We start from the raw sequence: 12,243 nt of genomic DNA, 5'->3' as shown, positions 1-12,243 counted from the left end.
CCGCCTGCCCTGGCCGGCTCTGGCCTCCGCTGAAGGCAACAAAGTTTCAATTATAGAAGATAAATAAATCCCAGATACCTGCTTCCAGCCAGCCTCCACTGGGAGCTTGGGTGGCTGGGGGCTGTGGAAAGCCCGCAAACAGCCATCAGCCCCTCACTCAGGCTGGCCAGGCATCCCAGGGGGGACCACCACCCTGAAGGAGCTGTGGACAGCCTGCAAACAACCATCAGCCCCTCACCCAGACTGGTCAGGCACCCCAGCAGGACCCCCCACCCTGAAGGGCTGTGGCCAGCCTGAAAACGGCCCTTAGCCCGTCACCCAGGCTGGCCAGGCACCCCAGTGGGGACCCCCACACTGAAGGGGCTGTGGCCAGCCTGAAAACAGCCCTCAGCCCCTCACCCAGGCTGGGCAGACACCCCAGCGGGACCCCCACCCTGATCCGGGACACCCTTCAGGGCAAACCAGCTGGCCCCCACCCGTGCACCAGGCGTCTATCCTCTATAATAAAAGGGTAATTTGCAAATTGACCCTAACAGCAGAACGACTGGGAATGACTGGTCACTATGACACACACTGACCACCAGGGGGCAGGCGCTCAATGCAGGAGATCCCCCCTAGTGGTCAGTGCGCTCTCACAGGGGGAGCTCTGCTCAGCCACAAGCCAGGCTGATGGCTGCCAGTACAGCACTGGTGGCAGGAGCCTCTCCCACCTCCTCAGCAGCGCTAAGGATGTCTGACTGCAGCTTAGGCCTGCTCCCTGCTGGCAAGTGGGCATCCCCCGAGGGCTCCCGGGCTGCCAGAGGGATGTCTGACTGCCAGCTTAGGCCCAATCCCCCGGGGAGCGGGCATAAGCCAGCAGGTGGTTATCCCCCAAGGGGTCCCAGACTGCGAGAGGGCACAGGCCGGGCTGAGGGGTTCCCCGCCCCGAGTGCACCAATTTTTGTGCACTGGGCCTCTAGTCTCTCTATATAAAAGGCTAATATGCAAAGTGTCCCCTTGGAAGTTCGACCAGGAGCCCGGGAGTTTGATTGCTCGCTATGATATACGCTGACCACCAGGGGGCGGCACAAAACAAAGGAAGGCCCCAGGCTACAGCCAGCAGCCAGGGAAGGAAGGCCTCAGCTGGCAGTCGGAAGAAAGGCCCTGATTGGCCCTGATCACCGGCCAGGCTAGGGACCCTACCCATGCACAAATGTCGTGAACCGGGCCTCTAGTTTTATATATATATATTTTATATGTTATAATCCCAACAATACAATTTTATAATGGTGGTTTTATGTGGCTGGCTTTTAAATCAGTCAAGAAAATGTTATTGATACTGTCTTCTATGTCTACCTATGTAATTATACTTACCATGCTCTTTATTTCTTCATGTAGATTTGGGTTTTCATCTGGTTTCAATTTCTCTTAGTCCTTTAGTATTTCCTGTAAGTAAAACTTGCTAGCAGCAAATTCTGCCAGTTTTGTATATCTAGGAATATTATTTCATCTTCATTGTTGAAGGGTAGTTTTGCTAGTTACAGATTTAGCCAGTTTTTATTCCTTTTAGCTTTTTAAGCATGTTATCCAAATATCTTTACCCTCCACTGGTGGTTATCTTTTATGTTTTTATTGATTTTTATTTTTAGAGAGTAAGGGAGACAGAGAGAGAAACATTGATTGGTTGCCTCATGCATACCCCCTACTGGGGATCGAGCCTAAAACCTGGGCATGTGTCCTGACTGGAAATCGAGCAGGCAACCATTTGGTGCATGGGACAGTGCTCAACCAACTGAGCCACACTGGCCAGGACCCCCACTGTTTTTAACGAGAAGTCAGTTGTTAATCTTATTGAGGTTCCCCTGTATGTAATAAGTTGTTTTTCTCTTGCTGCTTTCAAGATTCTCTTTTGCTTTTTAGCTTTCATTAGATTAACTATAATGTGTCTAGGTGTGGAACTCTTCGTGTTCACCTTTTAAACTTGATTGAATTCATTGGATATGTATGTTAGTTTTTCATCATGTTTAGGAAAATTTTGGCCATTATTCAAGTATTTTTAATCTCTTTCACTTTCTGGGACTCCCATTTACCTGTATGTTAGTATGTATGTTGGTGTCTCACAATCTGTGGTTCTGGGTGATGTCCGTTCCGTCTTTTAGTTGTATTTTTGAAGTGGTTGTTTGCGGCAGCAGTCTCCGGTGTTTACCTATGCCGCCATCTTGGTCTCTCTCCTACCTGTATGTTATATGTATGTTGGTGTCTCACAATTCTCTGTGGTTCTGTTCAGTGCTCTTAATTTTTTTCTTCAGATTGGATCATCTGTATTGATACATCTCAAAGTTTACTAATTCTGTCTTTTGCAAACTCAAGTCTGAGCCCTCTTTTTTAATTCACTTCAATTTTTGTACTTTCAACTTCAGAATTTTCATTTATTTATTGTTTATAATTTCTATGTTAATAATATTCTCTACTTAATGAACCATTGTCATACTGTCTATAATTTTTTTTTAATTTTTGTATTGAGGTGCCTACTTATTTTTTTGAAATAGTATGTGTAAGTGCATATAACATAAAATGTACCATCTTAACCTTTGTAAGTGTACAGCACAGTCGTGTTAGCTATATGCATGCTGGTTTTCAACAGCACCTAGAACATTTTAATCTGCCAAAACAGATTCTATAAACATTGAACAACTCCTCTTTACCCTCGCCCACCACTGGCAACCACCATTCTAATTGCTCTAAGTATTTGACTATTATAGATACCTCCTAGCAGTGGATTAATTAGTATTTGTTCATTTGTGGCTGGATTATGTCACTTAGCATAATGCTCTCCATGTTCATCCATGTTATAGCATTTAACAAGATTTTATTCTTTTTAAGGCTGAAAGATATTTCATTCTGTGGGTATAAATTATATATGTAATCTATATATAATCACTTTATTCACATGTTAATTGACATTTGGGGGTTTTCCACCCTTTGACTATTGTGAATAATGCTACAATGAACATTGATGTATAAATATCTATTCAAGATCTTTATTTTTTAAATATATTTTATTGATTTTTTACAGAGAGGAAAGGAGAGGGATAGAGAGTTAGAAACATCGATGAGAGAGAAACATCGATCAGCTGCCCCCTGCACACTCCCTACTGGGGATGTGCCCGCAACCAAGGTACATGCCCTTGACCGGAATCGAACCTGGGATCCTTCAGTCCATAGGCCGACGCTCTATCCACTGAGCCAAACCGGTTAGGGCAAGATCTTTATTTTTTATTAAATTTATTGGGGTGACGTTGGTCAACATGAACATACAGGTTTCAGGTGTGGATTTTTATGTTACAAGATCTGTATATTGCACCGTTTGCCCACCACCCAAAGTCAAATCTTCTGCCTTCCTATATTAGGAACCTCTTCACCTCCACCCCCTTCCCTCGTAGGGCAAGATCTTTATTTTTTATTAAATTTATTGGGGTGACGTTGGTCAACATGAACATACAGGTTTCAGGTGTGGATTTTTATGTTACAAGATCTGTATATTGCACCGTTTGCCCACCACCCAAAGTCAAATCTTCTGCCTTCCTATATTAGGAACCTCTTCACCTCCATCCCCTTCCCTCGGGCAACCACCACACTGCTATTTGTGTTCACAAGTTTCAGATCCCACATATGAGTGAAATCATGGTTCTTAGCTTTTTCTGACTTATTTCACTTAGCATAATGTTCTCAAGGTCCATCCATGTTGTTGCAAACGGTGCTATTTCCTCCTTTTTTATAGCTGAGTAGTATTCCTTTGTGTATACTAGGTGTACCGGTTACTAATGCGGATTTTTTTCAATAGATGGAGTTACATATATGTTGATATATATGCGATTTGATAGGTATGCTATTTTGTTGTATTGACAACAAGTTGACAACAAGCTTCAAAACTTCCTATGTCAAATTTGCTGAAGGTGTTAACATCATAGATATTTTTACGCTTAAAAATGTTGACTTTCATGCCAAAAAAAGAGCATTTGCGGGAAGTTTTAACTCATTATTTTGAAGAAAAGTGTTGCTGGATACTTCAGAAAGCTTATGGTGAACATGCTTCATCTCAAGATACTTGTGAACGCTGGTTTAACACATTAAGCACCATGTCAGTCACTGGTGACTGACACTATACTTTCTGTCTGTACCGCGTCAGTCACTGTTGACTGACGATATACAATTTAAAAAATTATATTCTATTAATACATTTTAAGTAACTTAGAGATCATAAAAGAATGTACCTAAATATTACTTATTACAAAAAAATTTTTTTAATGAAAAAAAAAAGGCTAAAGGAGGGCACCACTACCAACCCAGCATTATAAGAAACGTTAAAGGAACTGCTGGAATGAGAAGAAGAAACCGAGATAGAAACCAAGGCATACAGAATTAAAATGGCAATAAATAAGTACCTATCAATAATAACCTTAAATGTAAATGGATGAAATGCTCCCATTAAAAGAGATGGGGTTACTGAATGGATACAAAAACATGACCCAACTATATGCTGTCTACAAGAGACTCACCTCAGAACAAAAGATACACACAGGATGAGAGTGAAGGGATGCGAAAAAATTTTCCATGCAAATGGAAAAGAAAAGAAAAAGCTGGAGTAGCAATACTCATATCTGACAAAATAGACTTCAAAATTAAGGCCATCACAACAGACAACAAAGATTACTACATAACATTAAGGGATCGATCCAACATGAGGATATAACCCTGGTAAACATATATGTACCCAATATAGAAGCACCTAAATATATTAAAAAAAGAAAAACTTCTAGAGGATTTTAATGGAGAGATTGACAACAATACAGTCACAGTAGGAGACTTTAACACCACACTGACTTCACTGGATAGATCTACCAGACAAAAACTTAACAAGGAAATAGTGACTCTAAAGGATATAGTGGATCAGATGTATTTATTTAATTAACATTTATTGAACATTTCACCCCACGGACACCACATTCTTCTCAAGTGCACATGGATCATTCACAAAGATAGACCACATGTTAGTCCACAAAACAAGCCTCTACAAGTTCAAGAAGATTGAAATCATTACAAGTGTCTTCTCAGATCACAGTGGAATGAAATTAGAAATCAACTACAGTAAATACACCCCAAAATATTAACACGTTAAGTGCCATATCACTCACTGGTGACTGACATTATACTTTTCATCTGGACCTCGTCAGTCACTGGTGACAGTATACTTTTTGTTCAGGCCGCATCAGTCACTGTTAACTGACGATATACAATTTAAAAAATTATATTCTATTAATACATTTTAAGTAACTTAGAGATCATAAAAGAATGTACCTAAATATTACTTATTACAAAAAAATTTTTTTAATGAATATTATTAAAACACGGTACGCACAAAATGTTTGTCCTGTGCAGGTTTCACAGAATGTTATAACTTGTTTTGTCAACTTTCTGGCAATATCTCGTCCAAATCATGCTGCATTATCTCTGTAGCATTTTTTACAATATCTTCGGACTTTAGACACTCTTCCAGTTTTTTGTTGCAGTTTGTGACGAGATATTTGTGGTATATTTACAGCACAGCTGCTTGGAATTTCTTCATCCCGACAATTGTTAGATGGACAGCTAATTTCTTCTGAAATTCTGTGATACTCATATTCTTCTTGCTAATATTTTCAAATAAAATATGAGCATTGAGAACAGCAGTATTTAGTAGGAGCTGAAAGGCTAGCTTTTTATACCATTTCATGGATTTTCGTAATGGGTTATTATAGGCACTCATTTGATCAGATATATCAACTGCTGCTTTTCCTACATTATAATCTACAATTTTTGGTTTCCAGTAGTGACCTGATCTGTTTTCAACCTTCACTATCTCTGACGTATGTTTTGTTGAAAGAAGTAAGATGTCCCACTTATCTTTCCATTTTAAAATGGTTATTCCTTTTTTGTTCTCTTTTGCTATAATTTCTCCCCATTTTAATTTCTTTGATGTTACTTCATGAGGATTTCCCCGTCGATTTGAACGTAATGTTCCTACTAAATGAGTATTATCGAGTAATTTATATGCTATATCTAAACTCGTGTATCAGTTGTCTGTGTACGTGTGTCCCTTATGGAATACATCTCTACAAAGAGACATTACAACATTAATTGGTGTCGTATTTTCTTTTTCTAAACTTTTCCCTGCATATTTATAAAAAGCATACGTGTACCCAGTTCCGCAGCACAACTTAAATAATTTAATACCATATTTGTGGCGTTTTTATTTTAAATATTGCCTAAATATTATGTGGCCATGAAATGGTATCAAAGATTCATTGATACATATAGCTTCAGATGGATCATAATATTTTTTGAAATTTATTTCCATGTTATCTACTAGTTGTATTTTGCATAAACTATTGGAAACATCTGTCTCCCTATTGTCTGAAAAATTCAGCATTCGTAATATTTCAAATCTATTTCTTGACATTTTTGGAGGGGAAAGTTTGCATATATGCAGGATCATGGGACCAATATAAACGTAAAGATGGTAGTCTAACTAGTCGCATCCATAGAATCAACCCAAAAAATCTTTTCATTTTTGTTTGTCACAGTCCACCTACACAAACGCTGCAAGTTTTCAACCCCTAGTTTTTGCGACGCATGTAAGTTTGGCGATATCCTCAAACAATTCATTAGGCACAAACAGTTCATAAGAATTTTTTTACTGTTGCACATGACTTTACATTCAAATCTTCAATCCTAAAGCCAGCTGGATAGGTGAAAGGCATAATTCTTGATTGATTACCTCTCAGATCATGCCATTCTTCAAAATCCTCATCCTCATTCTCTGATAATGAAAAAAGAACAACTCTACGACGTTTTTTAGGCAAACTAATTTCACTTGAATCGCTTTCACACACTTCTGACATTGTCACTGTTACAGGTAAAGAAAAATTTTTTAAACTGCACTGTTACATGAACCACAGACAACTGACTGAACAGAAAGCATTTCTAAAAATACAGAGTACAGATTGTGATAAATACATACAAGAAATATATCTGAAGATAAAAATGCAGTCTTATTGAAACCTTACACAGATCTCCAGCTGCCAGCATATCAGTGAAATCGGATATTGCGGGCTAAACGGAAAGGAAGACAAAACAGGCTTGGCGCTTAACGTGTTAAACACTTTAAAAGTGATGATTTTGATGTGAAAGACAACATCCAGGTCAACCAAAAAAGTTTGAAGACCAACAATTATAAGCATTGGATGAAGATGCGTGTCAAACTCAAAAACAACTTGCAGAAAGATTAAATGTTGCTCAGCAAACAATTTCTGATAGTTTACAAGCAATGAGAAAGATTTTAAAGGAAGGGAAATGGGTGCCACATCAACTGAACAAAAGACAAATGAAAAACCGAAAAGTCATCAGTAAAATGTTGCTTCAACGGCCCGAAAGAAAGTCTTTTTTGCATTGAATTGTGACTGGCGATGAAAAGTGGATTTATCTTGAGAATCCCAAATGCACAAAATCATGGGTTGATCCAGGTCAACCATCAACATCAACTGCAAGGCCAAATCGCTTTGGAAAGAAGACAATGCTCTGCGTTTGGTGGGATCAGGAAGGTGTGGTGTATTATGAGCTTCTAAAACCAGGCGAAACCATTAATACTGATCACTGCCAACAACAAATAATCAATTTGAACCACGCTTTGATCATAAAACGACCAGAATGGGCCAGAAGACATGGCAAAGTAATTTTGCTTCATGATAATGCACCATCACACACTTCAAAACCAGTTAAAGACACGTTAAAAGATCTTGCCTGGGAAGTATTAACCCACTTGCTGTATTCACCAGACCTTGCTCCCTCAGATTACCACTTGTTCTGATCAATGGCACACACACTTTCTAAGCAGCACTTCAGAACATACGAAGAAGTGGAAAATTGGGTCTCTGAATGGTTTGCCTTAAAACAAGAAAAGTTCTATTGGGACGGTATCCACAAATTGCCTGAAAGATGAGGGAAATGTGTAGCTAGCGATGGACATTACTTTGAATAAAGCACTTTTGATGTTTCTCTTGAAATTATCGTGTTTTCTTTGATTACAAAATCCACATTATTAACCGGTACACCTAGTATGTACCACATCTTTACCCAGTCCTCTATTGTGGGACATGTTGGTGGTTTCTATGTCTTGGCCACCATGAACAAGGTTGCAATGAACATAGGGGTGCATATATCTTTGTGAATACTTGATTTCGAGTTTTTCGGTTATATACCCAGGAGAGGGATTGCTGGGTTGTATGGTAGCTCTATTCTTAATTCTTTGAGGAATCGCCAAACTGCTTTCCATAGTGGTTGTACCAGTCTATATTCCCACCAGTAGTGAATAAGGGTCCCTTTTTTCCACAACCACTCCATCACTTGTCTTGTTAATAATGGTGACATTAACAGGTGTGAGGTGGGATCTCATTGTAGTTTTGCTTTCTATTTCCCTAATTACTAGTGAAGTTAAACATCTTTTCATATATCTATTGGCTGTTTCAGATATACTAATAAGTATGGCTACACCTGCTTTTCTGTGGATGTTACTTGCTTGGAGAATCATTTTTCACCCTTTTACTTTGAATCTACTTTTGTCTTTGCAGCTTAGATGTGTTTCTTGTAGGCAGCATATGGTTGATTTTGTTGTTTGATCCATTCTGCTACTCTGCTACTCTGTGCTTCTTTTCAGACCATGTACATTTAGGGTAATTACTGATGTATGAGGATTTCCTATAGCCATTTTATCTTTTGTTGACTGGTAGCTCTGTGTCTCCATTGGTTGTTTTCCTTTGTGTTTCTGTCAATTGTTTTTGTTTGGTGGTATTCCATACGTCCTTCCTCTGTTTCCTCTTTATTTAAGCTATGTGTCCTGGTTTGGGAATTTTTGTGTGTGATTACCATTAGGTTTATAAAAAATAAAGTTGCAAACATACCATAGTTTTTTTCCTTTTGAGTGCATCTGATCTTCATCCACCTTTGCCAGTTCAGACTTTTAAGTTCTCCCCTTCCATGTTTTTGTTGTCACAAATTATCCCTGATAATGCTGTAAGTTTTTTGGTGATCTTACTCTTATGTTGTAACCTGATGTTGTTGAGTATTTCCTGCAATGGAGGTTTTCTGGTGATAAAATCCCTTAGCTTCTGTATGTTCGGGAATGTCTTCATTGCTCTTTTATATTTAAAGGATAATTTTGCCAGATATATTATTCATGGCTGGTAATTTCTAGTTTTCAGACATTTGAATATTTGGTTCCACTCTCTTCTGGCTTGTAGAGTTTCTGCTGAGAAGTCGGATGATAATCTGATGGGTTTCTCTTTGCATGTCACTTTCTTCTTTTCCATGGCTGCTTTGAGAATTTTTTCTTTGTCATTAATTTTTGACAGTTTTTATAACAAGTGCCTTGGAGAGGGCCTCTTTGGATTGAGGTAACTACGTGTTCTGTTTGCTTCTTGGATTCGAGGATATAGTTCTTTCCATAGGTTTGGGAAGTTGTCATCCACTATTTGTTTGAAGAGACTTTCCATTGCTTGCTCCCTCTTTTCCTTTTCCAGAATGCCTATAATTCTAATATTGCTTTTTCTGATGGAGTCAGAGAGTTCTCATAGAGCTATTTCATTTCTCTTTATGCTCAGGTCTCTCTCTTCTTCTTTCTGCACCATTTCTAGATCCCTATCTTCAATATCACTAATTATTTCCTACATCTGGTTAGTTCTGTTTTCTATGCTCAGTAGTTTACTCTTCATCTCCTTAATTGCATGTTTCATCTCTAGGATTTCTGATTGGCTCTTTTTTACAGTTTCAATCTCTTTGGTAAAGTACTTATTTTGTTCATTGATTTGCTTTCTGAGTGCATTGAATTGCCTGTCTGTATTTTCTTGTGTCTCTTTGAGTATTTTCAGAACTGTAATCTTGAATTCTCTGTCATTTATATCACAGAGGCTCGGTGCATGAAATTCGTGCACGGGGCAGGGGGCGTCGCTCAGCCCAGCCTGCTCCTTCTCACAGTCTGGGACCCTTCAGGGGATGTCTGGCTGCCGTTGGGTCGATTTGCATATTAGCGCTTTATTATGTAGGATACTTATTTTAAAAAATAAAAATGGGATCATTCTGGACCATTGTCTCTTGTTTTATTTTATTTATTTTATTTTGTTTTCTTCTTCTTCTTCTTCTTCTTCTTCTTCTTCTTCTTCTTCTTCTTTCTTCTTTCTTCTTTCTTCTTTCTTCTTTCTTCTTTCTTCTTTCTTCTTTCTTCTTTCTTCTTTCTTCTTTCTTCTTTCTTCTTTCTTCTTTCTTCTTTCTTCTTTCTTCTTTCTTCTTTCTTCTTTCTTCTTTCTTCTTTCTTCTTTCTTCTTTCTTCTTTCTTCTTTCTTCTTTCTTCTTTCTTCTTTCTTCTTTCTTCTTTCTTCTTCTTTCTTCTTCTTTCATCTTCTTCTTTCTTCTTCTACCGGCGTCTCTTAAAATATCAGGAACATCTTCCCATTCCAAGTTCTTTACCAAAATAATTTTAAATGATGGTATTATGTCCTACTGGTCATTCCATTAAAAATAGTTTTATAGGTAATAAACACAGTAGAGAGTTCTGAGTGGCTGCCTACTGGGGTTTACCGAACTATGTTCCTATTGTTGGGAGAATTTTTTCCATTTTAAACCAAAGGTAGACATGAGCTGCAGCTGCCAAATAAGCAAACAGTAAGAAGCCCAAAGCGCCTGGCAGGACTTACAGCGGCAGGTGCGATGTAGCGGGTCCCCTGGGGGCGCAGGGGGACGGGGGGCGGCCCCGCAGGTCCCTGGAGTGGGGTGATTCTTCTCGGTCACCAAGTCCCTAGGGATGCGGGGTCCAAAATGCCGAGGCGCCCGTGAGACACAGCCAGTGGCAGGTGAGGTGTGGGGTCCCATGGTAACTCAGCACGCACAGGCAGTTTCGGGGGTGGGGGTGGGTCAGGGGTCCACGGGGTGTGTGGGTGTCTGCCGTTCACCTCGGGCTGCAGGTGGGGCTGTGCGGCCATGCTGCCTCCAGGAAGCTTCAAGGGCCTGCACCGGCTTCCAGGATGCAGTGTGGACTGGCTGGGCACTGACGGCAGCGGCGCACCTGCGGACAGAGTGGCGAGGCTCGGCCAGCAAGGAGTGCGCGTGCAGTCCTCGGACGGGGACGGTGGGCTGGGTGGGCAGGCAGTACCCTGGAGCCAGCCTGTGTCAGGCTGCACGGCGGTGGTGACTTCCTGCAGGCTGGGCCAGACAGCGCAGGGATATGGCCAAGGCGGCCCACAGCTCTGGTAAGGGCCACCCGTGCACGCGGACTTGTGGCTGTGCCCAGCTTACGGCACCGCAGGCCTTGGGGAGGGGCTGTGGGGTCCGGGCTGGGCCACCGGACCTGGGGCTGCGGCGAGCAGGGAGGGGGCCCCCATTCTGGGATGAGTCCGAGTCGGGTGGAACCGGCTGTCCCCACCCCAGAGGCTGCCCCACACCTAGTTCCTGAGCCCTCTACGGCTTCCTACCCCGGCCCCACCCGCAGGGCCCCTTCGTCTGGGCGCTCCCCCCCACTCTCCCTGCATCTCCTTTCTCTGCCCACCGCTCTGCCCTTCATTCCCTACCCCCATAGCTCCCTAGCGGCCTGGTGGCTTGGATTCCGCATTCACCCAGTACTGAGTGCCCGGCTCGCTGGGGTCCAGGCGGAAGACAGCTGCTCCCGTGTGTAGAAACAGGCACTGCACCAGCCTGGTTAGACATGATTTTGTCCCCATAGATGCAGCCCTGCAGCTGGGAGCTTGAGCTAGGCTTGGAAAGGAGAGGAAGCCGGTGTAGTGGCGCTTCTTTCAGCCTGAGGAACAGAGAGCTGTGGGAGTAGGGCAGTCTAGCAGGGAGTGATGGAATGAATACTGATTGAGCCAGCAGACACCTGACAGAGCACACGGTTCTGCAGTGTGGCTCTCTGTTGGGTCAGACAATGGTGTTTCAGACAAAGAAACAGAACCACAGAGCCCTGCCACCACGTGGACTCCCTAAACTTGTCTCCTGTTGCCCTTGGAGTTGAGAAGTATGTTATCTGTCGACTAAGAGCAATTGCAATAGAACTGTTGTTTCCCTCTGTGACTGATCCCCAGGTGGGGTGCTTGGGGCAAGATGCCGCGGAGGTCAGGGGTCACCATTATGGTAACCCCCCCCCCCCCCCCCCCCCCAAGCAGTGCAGCTGTACTGTCTTAC

This window comes from Myotis brandtii, unplaced genomic scaffold (genome assembly GCF_000412655.1).
Source record: "Myotis brandtii unplaced genomic scaffold, ASM41265v1 scaffold193, whole genome shotgun sequence".
Taxonomy (NCBI): Eukaryota; Metazoa; Chordata; class Mammalia; order Chiroptera; family Vespertilionidae; genus Myotis; species Myotis brandtii.
This window is presented reverse-complemented; position numbering follows the sequence as displayed.